This window comes from Mirounga leonina, unplaced genomic scaffold (assembly GCF_011800145.1).
Source record: "Mirounga leonina isolate KUSES-001 unplaced genomic scaffold, KU_Mleo_1.0 Mir_174, whole genome shotgun sequence".
Taxonomy (NCBI): domain Eukaryota; kingdom Metazoa; phylum Chordata; class Mammalia; order Carnivora; family Phocidae; genus Mirounga; species Mirounga leonina.
In genome coordinates, this window is record NW_023270451.1 from 23,173,956 (window position 1) to 23,189,427 (window position 15,472).

The 15,472-nt window shown below is 42.2% G+C and overlaps 1 protein-coding gene across 1 annotated transcript in view; it reads left to right on the forward strand.

Moving 5' to 3' along the window:
* Window positions 1-6,807: 6,807 nt before the first annotated feature.
* Window positions 6,808-15,472, forward strand: part of DYNC1I1 (dynein cytoplasmic 1 intermediate chain 1) — a 311,144-nt gene continuing 302,479 nt past the window's right edge. Inside the window, exon 1 of the mRNA XM_035020602.1 lies at window positions 6,808-7,005. The gene's annotated coding sequence lies outside the window, so the exon portion shown is untranslated. The remainder of the gene's footprint in view (window positions 7,006-15,472) is intronic.

Genomic DNA, 15,472 nt, shown 5'->3' on the forward strand with positions numbered 1-15,472 from the left:
TTTATTTATTTATTTATTTATTTATTTATTTATTTATTTATTTATTTATTTAGTGTATGCATGAGGGAAGAAAGGCAGAGGGAGAGGGAGAGAAAGAATCTTAAACAGACTCCGTGCCAAGCTTGAAGCCTAGATCCCAGCCTGGGGCTCGATCCCACAACCCTGAGAGATCATGACATGAGTGGAAACCAAGAGTTGGGTGTTCAAATGAGTGAGCCACCCAGGAGCCTCTCATTCACTATTGTCATTAAATCGCTTCACGCAAAGTAAGAAAAGCAAAGCCAAAAATTACCCAGAGGCTCAATGACAAATGGCCATACAGCTAGCTTTTAAAAATATTCATGAATCATCCTTTATCAACTTCAGATCAGTATTTAAAATTTGAATACACATGCATATTTTTGCAATAATAAAAAGTTCAATCTAAAATATTGATTTGGAAATCTTTCAAAATATGGTAGACAAATGCAAGAGAAAGAAAAAAAAAAACAGTCCACTTAAATCTTAAGATCTTGATCTTAAAGGAGAGCATTAAAGCATTGAAGGCTTTCTCATGTGCTAATTGATTTTCCTGCTAAAAACTTAAATGGAACAATTTCTTTCTTTCACTATCTTCCCATAAATGAATTCAACCTGTATTTTATAGTTAGGCCATATTTTTAGAAATCATCTGGTCAGTACTCTGAATTACATTCCCACGTTGGTTTACAAACTTGGCCCCTGTATGCATAAGGCAAGAAGAGACCGAAGAAAGAGATCGAAGAAAGACTGGAAGGTGGCAGTTTTTATACAAAAGGGAACTTACATTTGAGGCTTGTCTGGAGCAGCCACAAGATGAATAGATCTCCATGTTCACCTGCCAGAATCTTAAAAGTTTATATAGAGGCCTTAATGGGGTTCAGTCCCATATCCAGATAGTCTCAATAACATATTGCTCTCTCAAGGCTGTGTCCTTAAAAACGGCCCGCACTGTAAGAACAGTGGGCAGAATGACATTCCAAGGACAGGGGAGTGGGTGAGCAGTATCTGATTGCTCAGTCCAGTTTCCCGGTCAACGGGTGGTCATGTCCTCTCGATGACCTCGTCCGACATATCATCCACAAAGAATTTCACCTAAATACTTAGCACATGCAGGGGAGCAAGGACCTGAAGGTCACAAGGGCACTGCTGGCAACATGGTTCTATTGGTTCATCACTAGCGTGAAGGGCACCACCCTGGAGGATAGACAGGGCCAGTGTATATTTCCAGTTCCAGAGAATACTGTAGCATATCATTAGAAGATCCCCGGGGAGGGATTCCTTCATGGCTCATTGCATCTCAATGGGACCAGAGTGGTACAATAACTACCTAAATGGTATGGGCTAGAATCGGTATGCAAGGAGCAAAGAGCATGATACTGGCTATTTATCCAAGAAGTGAGAGGGCACAATCATCTTCATTTATCCCAACTCCAACCTTACCCGACTCCCCTGGTAGCAAGGAGGTGCAGCACTTCATCCATCTACGGCTTCTTCCTGTTAATGTATACAATGTATAGCGTAACCATTGCCAAGTGATAACACTGTCTGGTTAGGGAGTTTCAAAAGGAAGAAGCTTATAATATATTGCTTGTTTTTAAGAGACCTAATGCTGTTCCTGGGATATCTCTCATATCTACCACACTGTTTGGCATACATAATGTATATTCATCACAGAGCAGTTAGAAAATAAGTATGAACTCAAAAGAAAAAAAAAATCCATAGTCGAATGACTCAAAATAGCCAGCAGTAACATTTTGTGTACCTTTCTGTCTTTTTGCCGTGCCTATCCACATGATAACAATGTTTACCATTCATTTAGTATTTACTTGGTGCCAATCACCATGCCAAGTTCTTTACAAGTATTATCTCATTTAATCCTTATTACAGTCTTATGAGATGGGCACTAGTATGCCCATTTTACAGATGAAGATATACTGAGGCTAGAGCAGTTTAAGCAGTTTGTGCAGAATCACACAGCTAGTGAATCATAGGAACTAGTTAACCCAGGTGTGCCTAACGTCCAGAGCTTATGTTCTTGACCTGAATGTAGTATCTCTAATTTATACATTCCTTCAGTACTAGAAAATTGTGTTATTTTATACAGATTGCTTTAAAATTCTTCTTAAAAGTATTACTCTATAATAAAGTAAGCATAAGAGAAAAAAGTGAGAAACATGTAATATATAAAATTTGTTTTCTAAAATACACAAATTATTTAGATTTCACTTTTCAAATAGTTAAATAATATTAAGAGCACATGAAAAATAACAAATAATTAATAATAAAAAGGCTCAGACTTGCTGGTTAAAGGCACACAAACAGTACCAATAAATATATGTTTACTTACTTACAAATAAACACAGATAACTTTTTTAAAGTGTTGGGAGAGCTATGGCAGATAGAGCTATTCGGATTTAGGAACAATCTTTCCGAGGAGTGCTTACAAAGAACTATAAAATACTGTTTCTAGGAAATAATCCAGAGAAATAATTTACCCAGAATGTGGTTACTTTCTTTTGGCAAGGTAGGTTTATTTGATTCCTAGAAATATACATTTGAAATAAACAAGTAAGGAGGCAGAACACAAAGAAATATACACCGATTTCACAGCTGGTAAAAATAAAGACTTAAGGCACTGATAGAAAGTGAATTTAAAGCAACATAATTTATGTTTTATAATCACTGGATTTGTACCCATAAATTTAAGCACTTAAAATGAATTTTTAAGATGTAAAGGTTTTTATTTTTGTTGTATAGATATTTTCATGGTTGCATTTTATTATGGATTGTTAAAACATAGGCATTTTGGCTTAGCATCATCTTTGAAAGAAAAGCTGATGGAAGGAGATATAAGAAAGGGAGGGGGCAGACTCGAGGAGGCAAAAGTGAAGGGGTTGGAAATACGGTGATTATAACAATTACATGACAAATATAGGTAATTACAGTATAAGCGAAGTTGCATTTGGAAGTTATTCAAAAAGCATTTACAAAAATCTAAAACTATACAACAGATATCTCTGAATTCATTTTTCCAAAACCGAAAGCAAATTTTATGATTTATTGTAGATTCTTCACACCTACTATATAAAAACATAGACAACATCCTGTAATGAAGTGTCCAGAAGACAAAAAGCAGGAGTTGCTTTAGACATTGGGATCATTGATTTCCTCATAAGTCACTCTTCGATTTCTAATAAATCTTTATATACTAATAACGCATCTGTTTCTGGACATCTTTTATTGTTTATATTTGGCACAAATTGACCAACTTTGGTCATATAAAATACATAAAACATATCTCATCTGATATATATCCCATACAAAACCATATATGACATTTGGCAGTGGTTTTAAATTAGTTTCCTTACAGGTTTTTATTCAGTGCACGATGTAGAGCATATGTTGTCTTAAGTGGAGAATATTTTCAAGGCTTTTTTTTCCCCTTCAGTTACCTTACAATTTTAAAAGCTGATTCAGATGATTCACATTTCTTTTCTGGGGTTTTAGAGCCCTTGCACCACTGAGGTTAATTTTCAGTTTTATTTCTTTCAACCAAGATAAAATAGACTGAAGAATAACTTCCAGAGGAGATTCTCAGGCAGATGAGAGCTGCTGTGTAAGAATGTTCTTTTTTTTTTTTTTTTAAAGATTTTATTTATTTATTTGAGACAGAGAGAATGAGAGAGACAGAGAGCACATGAGAGGGGATAGGGTCAGAGGACGAAGCAGACTCCCTGCCGAGCAGGGAGCCTGATGCGGGACTCGATCCAGGGACTCCAGGATCATGACCTGAGCCGAAGGCAGTCGCTTAACCAACTGAGCCACCCAGGCGCCCTGTAAGAATGTTCTTGAACCAGGGTGAAGTGGGGCTCTAGGAAAGTAAGTTAGACAAGGGAGCCAGCTGTAGGGCCACACCTGTATCTAGCACTGATGAATGACAGGTTCACGAAGGCAAAAGAATCTCTTTCCTGAAGGCTGGTAGGGACCCCAAGGTTTGATTGGTCCCTGAAGTCTGGTAATATCACAGATTGGACACCGAATTTAGAGAGTTTAAAGCTCTAGGACTTTTCATGCAGACAATTAATAATAGCAAACTAGACCTAACATTTATTGAATGTTTCCAATTATATGCTAGGGGCTGTGCCAAGTGCTTCACATGGATTAACTCATTGAAATATCACAGGTGACAAGTGTCATTATTACCCCCTTTTTGACTTCTAGGAGAGTCAAGTCTCAGAGGAGTCTAGTAACGTGTGCAAATATACAAAACCAGTAAGCGGTAGACTTAAGTTCACTCAAGAGACTCTGATTCCAGAGTAGGGGAATTGGGCCACCTCACTGTCTCTCTGGAGGGCTCTAAAGCAATCTCTTAAAGGCTAGCAAGTTAGAAATTTGCCCAGCATGTTTTGTAGTGGCCATTTAACTCTTTCCTGAAGCCGTTCTTTCAAATTTTGGAGCATTAAATAGATTAAGAGGTGAAACAGGTATGTTCGCAATGAGCAGTTTATAATTTGTAGGGGGGTTTAGGGAAACCCTGTACTTTCGGCACAAGTTTTTAACAAACATAGAATGCCCTAAAAAAATGAGATCTATCAATAAAAATAACGTCTATGCCTGCTACCTAACCCCGTTCTCAAATGCACATTGTCAAAATTTGTATCTAACTATACACATCCACCCAGATCTCTTCAACAAGCCCTTGCAGGTCATAAGAATTCCTCAACTGTAATGCATTTTCCCCTTCTTGATCTCTCATGGCAGATGTCTTCGATTATTCTACTTCTCTTAGTCTTAGTATTAAAACAAATTGTGTCTTTTCGTTAGCTTCTGAGTTTCTGGAATATAGAGATCATTCATTTCTTATTTATTTACAGTCCTATACCCAATATCTATACTATGTCTGGACACATGACAATGAAAATAATTATAACTACTTGTTTAAAATTTGTGCTGGGGATATATTATAAGCCATTCATGATGAATACAACTTGACAAATTCGGTCCTTCTTAATCCTGGCCTAGATTCTTGTAATGAACTTTGAATTAGTCTTTGCTTGTTCCAATCCCCTATCCATCGAAACTCCTAGATGACCCTTCCCAAGTGTCATTTCCTGCTCAAACATTTGTAATGTTTGAATCGCCTCTTCAGCCTCCCTTAAGTCCCAGTCTGCTCCCCTATGAGTCTGCCATATTCCAAAAAATTTGGACCACTTGACATTTGCTGAGAACATGTTCTTTCTCTTCTCCGGAGCTTTGTTCATGCCTGAAAATGTTCTCCCTCTTTATTTCTAGTGTTTAAAAGCCCTATCTATCCATTTCAAATATCATCCATATTCATAATTCTAATTTTCTCCTACCATCTCCCCCATTCTAACCAGATGAGCTCTTATCAGAGTTCTCTTAACATATTGTATTGCTTTGTCCATTTTCTTCTTGTTTGCCTTTAATTATGTGTTTGCCCCTCCTTCTACCTTCAACTGGATTTTAACTCTTTGTGAAAAGGGATTATATTCTCATGTTTGTACCATCTGAAGCTCCTAGCACAATGCTTTGCAGGTAGTGGGCACACAACAACTCCCAAATTGGGAAGATAGTAATAGGAGTTGGCAATATACAAGCAGGACGGCAAGTGGACAGGGGTTCCAATCTCAGCTAGATCACTCAGTAGCTGGGCAAGCTAACTTCTTTGAGACCCATTTCTTTAACTGTGGGGATGACATTTTATCTACTACACAGTGCTAATGAAAAATTTAAAAGAAAATTGTCTGTAGAGTTTGACATCTATTAAGTATCTAATACATGACAGGGGCAAGTATTTGTTTCATAATTTTTTTCTCTGAAATACCTTGAATTCCTTCTGTCTAAAGACATTCCACTTGTCTCTCTTTTAGCCATATTTACAGTCACAATAATTTGCTAGGTAGGCAAAATTGGAAAAAGGATGGCCATTTTATACACAGGTATGACATATTTACAATCACATCTATATTTATTTTGAAATTACTGTAGTAGTTGTCAATTAAATAAATTCATAAATATTTACTGAGCATATATTACGCATCAAACACTGTTACAGGTATTGGGAATACAGCAGTGAATAAGACACAGTCCTTGTCCTCCAGTAACTTCCATGCTAATGTGGACAACGATCCCACAGATATTCAAGAAGCACAATGAAAAACTTACCTACAAAATGGTACCAAACCGGCATTGATTAGAACCCCAAACTCCATTTCTGGGTCTAAAAACTTAGCTGTTACAGTAAGCTTCCGGGGAGTTCAAGAATGGTTACCCAGATTTTTAAAAGCTAGGATTCTAAGAAGCAATGTTGTGGAGGCAAGCTTTATCTTTTTCCTCTGGGAAAAAACATAGGGATAAATCAGACTATGTCTTTGTGTGTAGCAGATGGATCTGAGCTTTCTCTACTTCTACTTAGATGACCTTAAAGTAGTTGTCTGGGAGCGAAAGTTGTTCAATGTCGCTATGTCAGCAGCAGCTCCCCAAATACGGAAGCTCTTCTGTTTGCAGCAACTTAGGTGAGTCCTGCCGATTACACCGAGATAAACGGATTGACCGCCCCAGGTGCGCTGCTTTCGAGACCCGCACGAAAGGGCGAGCGGAGGGCCCTCCCGCGGGAGGGGCGCGGGGCGCGGGGCGTGGAGGGCGTGGGGCGTGGAGGGCGTGGAGGGCGTGGAGCGTGGAGGGCGTGGAGGGCGTGGAGGGCGTGGGCCGGGGGCGGGGCAAGCCCCGCAGCCTGGGTGCTCGAAGGGAGCTGTCAGTGTCGGGCTCGCGGAGAGAGAGGAAGCGCTGGGCCCCCGAGGAGCGCGAGCCAAGCGGCCGGCGCAGCGTGAGACAGCACATCCTGCGCGCGCCGGGCCCGCCGCCCTCGGGAGCCGCTCGAGCCTCGACCCCGCAGCCCCCCGCCGGGAGCAGCCGCCGCGCTTGCTCCAGGAGCCCGGTTCCGCCGCCGCCGAGCGCGTCCAGGTAAACAAGACGGGGGTGTCGCACTCGCCCGGCCGCCACCTCCGCGCCCCTCTTCGACCCTCCCCGCCCCAGGGTCGTCGCGCCGGCAGCCGGGCAGTAGTTCGGGCCGCCGCAGCCGCAGCCGGACCCTAGCCTCGGCCCCTTCCCCAGGCTTCTGCGTGCTCCGCTGCGCCCTGAGGCGGCCAGAGCCCCCCCCCCCCAGAGGCAGCCCCCTGCTGCAGCTCCCCGGGTAGAGCCGAGAGGCGAGAGCGGAGGAGGAGGGGTCGTGGTGTCCTCACCTTGTCGCCCACCTTGTGGGCTGGGAGGGGCGTCCCAGTGCGCCCCGCCTCGGTCTTGTCCTGGGCAGCAGAAGGCTAGCGGAGGAGAGATCCGCACCCCTCTGGGCCACCAGCTGACGGCCCCTGGGGGAGGGGGAGCTGCGGAGAGAAAGGAAAGGATGCTGTTTGATTACATTTTCAGAGGTCTGCAAAGCTCTTAGATGCTGTTGCTACCCGCCAAGTCGGAGGGAGCGAATGTACTTCCAGCAGGGCATTAATTAAACACTCACGCAAGAAGATCCCAGTTTCTCTCACTGCTGCAAAAAAGTGTGGTTGGGGGATGTGTTTTCTTAAACACCTTCCCAGCCGCGTGGCTCTCCTTCCCCCACTCCCACTCCGGAATCGCTCCGGCCTTATGAATCTGTGCGGCGTCATGATAAGGGCAGTGATCCTGGCGGCACTGATGGGAACTGAGTGCGGGAGTCTCATGACTTGCATCTCGGTTAATAAGGTCAAACAGAAATCCAGGATCAGGACAGGAAATTACTTAGGAGATCGGAGACCCAACAAAATGCAGAAGATGGAATATATTCTGGATTCTGGCCTCTACCACGTCTAGGTAAGGGGCAAGAACAAGTAGCCAGCCATTTTCTTGCCTGGAATGCCTTTCAAGTGTGCTCTGTAGACTTATTGCAGTTCAGGGTTGTGAAAAATTGCTTCCCAATATTCCAAATTAGCAGAAAGCATAGCTGACAATAAGACATGGGTAACTGCGGAAGACATCATATGGCTAATATTAGCACAGATACCGGTGAGGGTCTATGCACATATTTTCACTGTGAAAATTACAGTGGAAGACAACCAGTGTTAATGCATTCGAAATGGAGAATTCGGTGCAAGTTGCATCCTGAGGGTGCTAGTGGGAATGTGATTAATACTTCCTCTGACTGTTTAAAATGCCAAGTTTTCTCCAAAAGTTTGGGTGTGAGAAACAAGGACCCAAACTCTGCTCTTTTGACCATGTTTCTCAATCAAATACACTCAGACACTGCTATCACGCAGTCATCAGATGTTCTCTTCATTTCTTAATTAACCTGCCAATATTTCTTAAGTTCTGAGGATTCAGTGCTCTAAGCCATTTTTCTGAAAAATCTTATAGCGCCATCTTTAGGAAGTTAGGATAATATGTTTGGGTGTCCAGTGCAGGCTCTTTCCAGCCTGTCCAGGTCTGGGCCCAGTTTTTGTCCCAGAATCTCTTATGTCTCTCTCTTTCTTCCTTGTCTTGGGCCCCAGGCACTGATGCACCTTCTTCCCTTGCTTTGGACCTCGAGGATGCTGCAGCGTCTGCTACACAGTGCCCAAAAGCAGAGGCATGGCTCAGCTCCCCCACACACCCAGCTTTTCCTCTTCTACTGAAGCATGTCCTGAAGCTCTTTGGTGTTTGAGGTCTAACATCATTAGGTGTAATCACCATTTCTGATATGAATAGAGAAAATAAACTCAACCCACAGGAAAGTGGGGCAGTTCTTGCAGTGATGGTCCCTGGTCCCTAGTTTCTGACAAAACTTCTGAGATGAGAGGAAGTCACACAGCATTTGTGCCATCATGCTTTATGTCTAAAAGGGGGCTCTATTAACTTTCTTCCCAGCCCTTCTACTTCCCCAAACACTTCTTCCCAAGTCTATGTTTAATAAATAAGCCTTTCCCTTGACTCCAGCACTGAGTCAAGTAATTCTTAGGGATCCATCCTGGGTGCTGCTCTGTCCAGTCTTATAAAATATATACCATGTCTCTCAACACAGACTGTGCAAAGGTTTTGTTCAAAGTTACCTAATTGGCTACTCATTCTTCCCCATCACCCTGTTTCTGTCACTTAATCTAGCCTCAAATGAAAAGGTCCTTTGCAAACTTAAGTATATTCCTTCATCATTTTGTTCTGTCCTTTGCTCTACCACGTAAAACAAAGGTTGATAATACATTGAGCAATTTACCAGTGCTCAGTACATTTACTGAATTTATTACATTACCAACACGTTTATTAAAACGTATTGAGCACCTGAACAGGCACTGGATTTTAAATTTTCCATGTATTAAGTTATTTAATCCTCACAAATATCTTACGAGTTATATGTTTTTAATCCTTGACAGATGAGGAAACTAAGACGCAAAGATATTAAGTAACTTTTTGAAAATTGCTCAGCTACTAAATTATAGAGCCAGGATTTGAACCCTGGGCAGACTGAATCTATTCTTCCATGCTACAGAACAATTATATTGGTTAATTTTCATAGAGGGATTATTAATCTCTTTTCTTACGTTATCTCATTTAAAATTTTAATTTCTAAACCTTCGCCCAGGTCCATGTAAAAAATATTCTTGGCTAGGAACTTTTCATGGATATCCTGGACTGATTTTCTTTGCTTCCTCTCTACAGGAAGCCTGGGACCAGTGTGAGAGTGAAGCTTGCATTGTAACATAGACACCACTGTCCAGGTGCAAACCCTTAGGTGCCCACGTGTTCACAAAGGCATCTCCTGATTCTTTGTTCAGAGGAGGCTTCTTAAATAGGAATCGTAGGCATTGTGGAGGGCAGGAGCATGATGGTGCTCAGGTGGTCATTGAACCTGATAATCTTGTTGCGAAATTTAATGCATATGTACCTAAATGCAGCTTTCTTGAGGGGAAAAAGGCTATTTGTGACTAAAAAGAGATTAAGAACCACTGGTTCACATGCATGTTTAGGAAAAGGGGTAGGAACCGAGGTCACTCTGCTGAAATGTGTTGAAAACAAGGCAAAACTACCCTGTGAGCACCAGCCAAGAAAAAGTGTTCATAGCTATCAGAGCACTGTTAGCATTTTGCTACCGAGGCATGCTAGGGGTGCCCCGATGCAGGTGTAATTAGGCTAATGCACGCTGCAAACAACTAAGATCTCCAAGCATGGCAGGCAGCCTTAGTACTGCTTGCCATTTGTTGGGTCCTTACCGTATTTATTTTCAGGTTCATGAAATCATTCTAACATTCCTGTAAGGCTGACATTTTTATCTTCATTTGACAAACAAGGAATCTGGTGCTTGGAAACATGAAGCCATTGGTCAAGGCCACCTGAAGCCAGTTTAGTGGGAACGCTGATTTCAAGTGCAGGTTGGCCAGATTCCAAAGTTTGTTTGTTCTGTTCCCATCCTATCTCATTGTTTTTCTATGTGGGATGCCAAAAAGTACTGTTTTAGTGTAGCTTTTCACTGTGGCAGGACAGAGAGTCCCTCAAGAACATGCTCACATGCTGATACGAAAAGCCTAACTGTATTATCAAAGGGGAACAAGAAAATTAGACACCTCTCAGTGTGGTGGAGGATAAGCAAGCCCTGCTTTCCCTTGAGGTGTGCTCAAGCCCTCTACATTTGATTCTTAAGTGTCACTAGGTATCTTGCTGAACACTAAATGCATAGCAGTTCAAAACTAAGCCCAGAAAGTTGACTTTGCAGGAGTAGGTATTAGCCAAGGCTTTATTCATTTCAAAGATTAATTTATTTCAGAGCGAATTTGAAGCTGCTCAGTGTTCTGGGGCTTCCCTGATACAGTGACTGTGCCATGATCCGGAACACTAACTTGGTACTAAATCTTGGGAGGACCTCTGCTTCCCAGACAGCCTATGTGTCCTTTAATTTTCGGTTCATAGCAGTCCTGAGATCCTCACAAGCAGCTGCTCTTGCTTCCAAAATATTACTTAATCCTTAACATTTCTATGCTCAGCCATATTTTTGCTGTACTCTTAGAGAACGACCTATTGTTTTCACTTTGGGGCACAGACAAGCTAATGCCATCAGTGTGGCAAACACACAAAGCAGAAATTTATGTTCGAGTCAAGGGCATTCTTTATAATGAAAGTAATGAGTCTGGCACCGTGGAGAATGATTGCACTTGATAAAGAGATCTGCCTAGGAACAGATACCGGTGTGCTTTATTATGCTTCAAGGTTTTTTTCTCCTATAACCTCTAAAGAATTTTTTTTTTAATTCTGCTGCTCTCTTACACACGTTTTAAGTTGGCATCTGACAGTTTTCATCGTAAATTTAAAGAATCACAGTGAATGTGATTTCCAGAATATTGTAAACTTGGATGTTTAAAAATAAAATGATGATGTCATTCTTTGAATCCAATTAAAGTCTAAATACTATACCAACCTCTATATCAGAAGTACCTGAAGAAGCTCCTCAACACAAGGGTATTTTTATACCTTGTGGTCAAGCGTTGCAGGCAGATTTGGGGAATCAACTGTCACAGTAAGATTTTGGGCTTTTTTTTTTTGGTCTGGTAATGGGAGGAAAGGCTTTTGCAAAAACGGAGGTGGGAAAGGAGGCCCTGAATGATTCTAAACCACAGGCACATTCTCTGGCAGGGACAGTTTTTGGAAAGAAATCAGACAGAAGCTTCAGATCTGGAAATTAAAGTGTCATTAGTTCTCATGCCTGCATGGTCTTTAGAAAGACTAGATGGGCACCAGGGGCACACAATGCCGGTTATCAGAGCATGCATGTATCTAGCGCAGGTGTTGTGGCTTATGGATCATTGCGGGCAGTGGCCCGGAGCTGGGTCCACAGCCTTCTGTCTGTGTGGCTCAGACTCAAAGTGGGCAGGACTGGAAGGCCCTTCAGAGCTGATGGTCCCATTTCCTGCCCAGGCAGGTGACTGTGTGGATAGCTGTCTTTCCTCTATTTAGTGATTTACAGAAGAGATTGACTTACTCTAGTGTGTTTTTACTTTTTTTATTTTGTTTTTTAAGATTTATTTATTCTAGAGAGCAAGAGAGCATAAGCGAGAGGGGCAGAGGGAGACAGAGAGAGAACCTCAAGGGAGAGGGAGAGAGAATCTCAATCACACTGAGCGTGGAGCCCCAAGGCATGGCTCGATCTCATTACCCAAAGATCCGTGACTTGAGCCGAAACCAAGAGTCAGACCCTCAACCAGCTGCACCACTCAGGCGCCCCTCTAGTGTGTTTTTAGATCAGTGGTTCTCAGGGGTGATTGCCCGCCTAGGGACATTTGGCAATGTCCAGAGACACTTTTGGTTGTCACAAGTGGGGAGAAAGTGTGGCTACAGGCGTCTAGCAGGTGGGGGTCAGGGCTGTCGCTGAACAGCCTGCAATGCACAGGACAGCTCCCATGACGAAGAGTTATCCTGACCAGAATGTCAATAGATAGGCTATTTTTCTACTGAAATCTTTCCTGTTGTAATTTAAGCCCATTTCTTTGGTCTTTTACAACATAAAAGAGTACAACATCTAAGAGGCAGTGTAAGACAAAGGAAAGAAGAAGCCAGGTATCTCATTGAAGATACGGGAGCCTCAGTTTCTTCATCTGTAAGATGGGGGATAATGATGCCTGGCTTGCAAAGTTATTGTAAAGATTGCAGATAATGAGAGAACAAGATTTAAATACATGGTGCCCACTCAGGGTGTGGAAGATGATTTTATTATCCAACAACAATTATATCATTCTCTAGCCTTCTGTACTCAGGGATGTGTGTGATCTTGCCTTCCTTTGAACCAAAGGTATGCTCTTTATTTTTTTTTTAAAGATTTTATTTATTTGAGAGAGAGAATGAGATAGCATGAGAGGGGGGAGGGTCAGAGGGAGAAGCAGACTCCCCGCTGAGCAGGGAGCCCGATGCGGGACTTGATCCTGGGACTCCAGGATCATGACCTGAGCCAAAGGCAGTCGCTTAACCAACTGAGCCACCCAGGCACCCCAAAGGTATGCTCTTTAAAATTTTATCTTGAGTTATACTACTTACGTGCATGCCTTTTTCCCCCTTCTAGACTCCAGGCTCTCTGAGACATCCTTGTATCTTTCAGCGGAGAGTCTCGCACATGGTTGATGCTCAATAAGCTTTGTTGACCTGAAACACTAGACAGAATAAATCCCACTTAATTTTCTTTTTATTATAAGATTTAATTATTTCCCTTTGGATCATTTTAATGTGTTTAATAAAAACATTCACTTCCTGAAATGTAGTTTCCATGGCACGTCTGGGCCCAATTTGAAGGTAAGCTCAGTAATGCCTAGAATTCTGGAATCCTTGCCTTCCTGAATTAGGATCACATGGAACATTTCTGCTGTGAGAAGGGGAGTCTTGAGAAGGGCCACTTTTCGTTCTAGAAATGACAGGGAGGATGGTTTGAGTCTGGTGTTTCATTTATGAGCTCCCTCGGCTAATAATTCTTTTGATCTTTGGTCTGATTTCTTTGGTGGGAGTTTGGTTTCTTTAGTTTCTTTCTGGTGGGAGGAAAGGAGATTTTGATTCATTTGTCAGATTTCTATTTTATACTCATGTCGAGTGAAGCCAAGAGTAATGTGTACATTTTAAATAGCTCTAATGAGTAAATGATAACACAATATTTTATATCCTTTTCATAGTCAGTTTCCCTCTTAGAATACAGGCTAGATGGTCTACTCTGACCTGAAATAGTACCCATTTCTTTGTGTAACAAGCTGAAGATTTTAGGAATTGAAATGGAATGAAGTCTTCTCCTGTTAAAAGTATTTTAGATTCTATAATGCATGTATGGAAACTTTTATAAGTTTATCTAGCTGTTGAGTGTTACGGTGAGCCCAGGCTTGGGGGATGACCATACGATTGTGTCTCAGAATCGGCTTGTGGAATTTCAGTAGTTGGTGGGTTTGGGTGGCTGGAAAGGTAGCAGGCTCTGTGGGGGAATGTGTGTTTTGACAGTGTCCTCTTTTAAAATGACAGCATGTCTCCTGTTTCACCATCTGCCCTGGTAGTATCAGAATAGCAAGGGTTTGTGGGAATTGGTGTGTATTTTGAGGAAGAAAGAATAACAAAAAACTTCTGCCTGTTTCCTTGAAAAGTGTGACTGTTCACTTTCAGAGGGTATAGGTTACCGCTGATTTGGAAAGGGGATCTTCCCTCTTTGAATGCTTTCAGGCACAGGGGAAAGTGAGAATCTATTTACATAAGTTAAAATGCCAAACTAAATCTCCCAATGCAAATATGGACCACCCAGGGACATTGTAACAGGCCAGGTTCGGGGTTTTGAATACAGATTTTCTTGCTTCCTCTTTTAAGCTTTTTAATATTTTTCAAATGCTGCTGAAAAGTAATTGGCATATCAAACAAGGATGAAACCCCATATCTTTTGCTGTAGCTTTTAAGGGGGAGGGGATCATACTCCTTTCCCTTGAGAGCTCCTTGTTTTAGAAATAAAAAAGTATGAATTGCTAAAATTTGAAGGCCAACAACGAATTGTAAGTTTTAGTTTCAAGTAGATGAAAAAGTCAGGTTACAAACAGTCTTAGGGGAGGAGGAGGATACTCTCTTCAGATGTGCCCTTTCCCCGAGTACCTTCTGGCCAGGCAGAGCCATTTACCTCAGTAAAATGGGCAGAACTTTGCTTTGGCAGATGTGCCAGGGTATCGGAAACATCACCCCTTAATAATGCCAATACTATCTCTGCCTTCCCAAACCCGGGGAAGGTACATCTGGGCAGCACATGAAAAGAGTATTTTCTAAACTCTCCGGGGGGAAGATTCAGAATGAAAAGTTGCTTTAACCAGGGCACATGTTCTGGCGACCGTGGGGTTAATAATGACACCTAGTGCTTTCTTAGTCCTTATACCTGTTAAAGAAAAAGCTATCCATACACTTGTTAAAGGAATGGTAAGACAGGCTTTATTCAGTGGGACTATAATGATAGATGCCCGGACCCCTGCACTGGGAGTTTGCAGTAGGGGAGAGAGATTGGGAGCAACTCTGAATACAACAAGGAAAAGTGGGATTTCTAGGCAAGGAGCAATGCCGGGGGCAGTGGATGGAAAATTACTAAGAGGACATGTCCAAGGTAAGTGGGGGACAATCAGGCTAAGCCGACCTAACAGGATTCTTGCTGAAGGCAGGCCAGGGTGATCAGATACCACCTGGGAGATGGTGGAGGATGAGGAACCTCATCAGATATCGATTAGATATCAGTGATCAGATACTGAGGGTGGGGGATTCTGGCTAAACTGACTTAGCAGGACTTCTGCTAAAATGGGGCTCTTGAGAATATGCCGATAGATAGGGCCAAGTTGAAAAAGAACTCAGGGGAGCCTGCCTAGCCTTTGGCCAAGGGGAGAATCTTGGTCACACCCTCTCACTGGGCATGCTGTAGCAAAGCGCAGGTGGGGATGGTAAAGGGAGGTGGTGTATC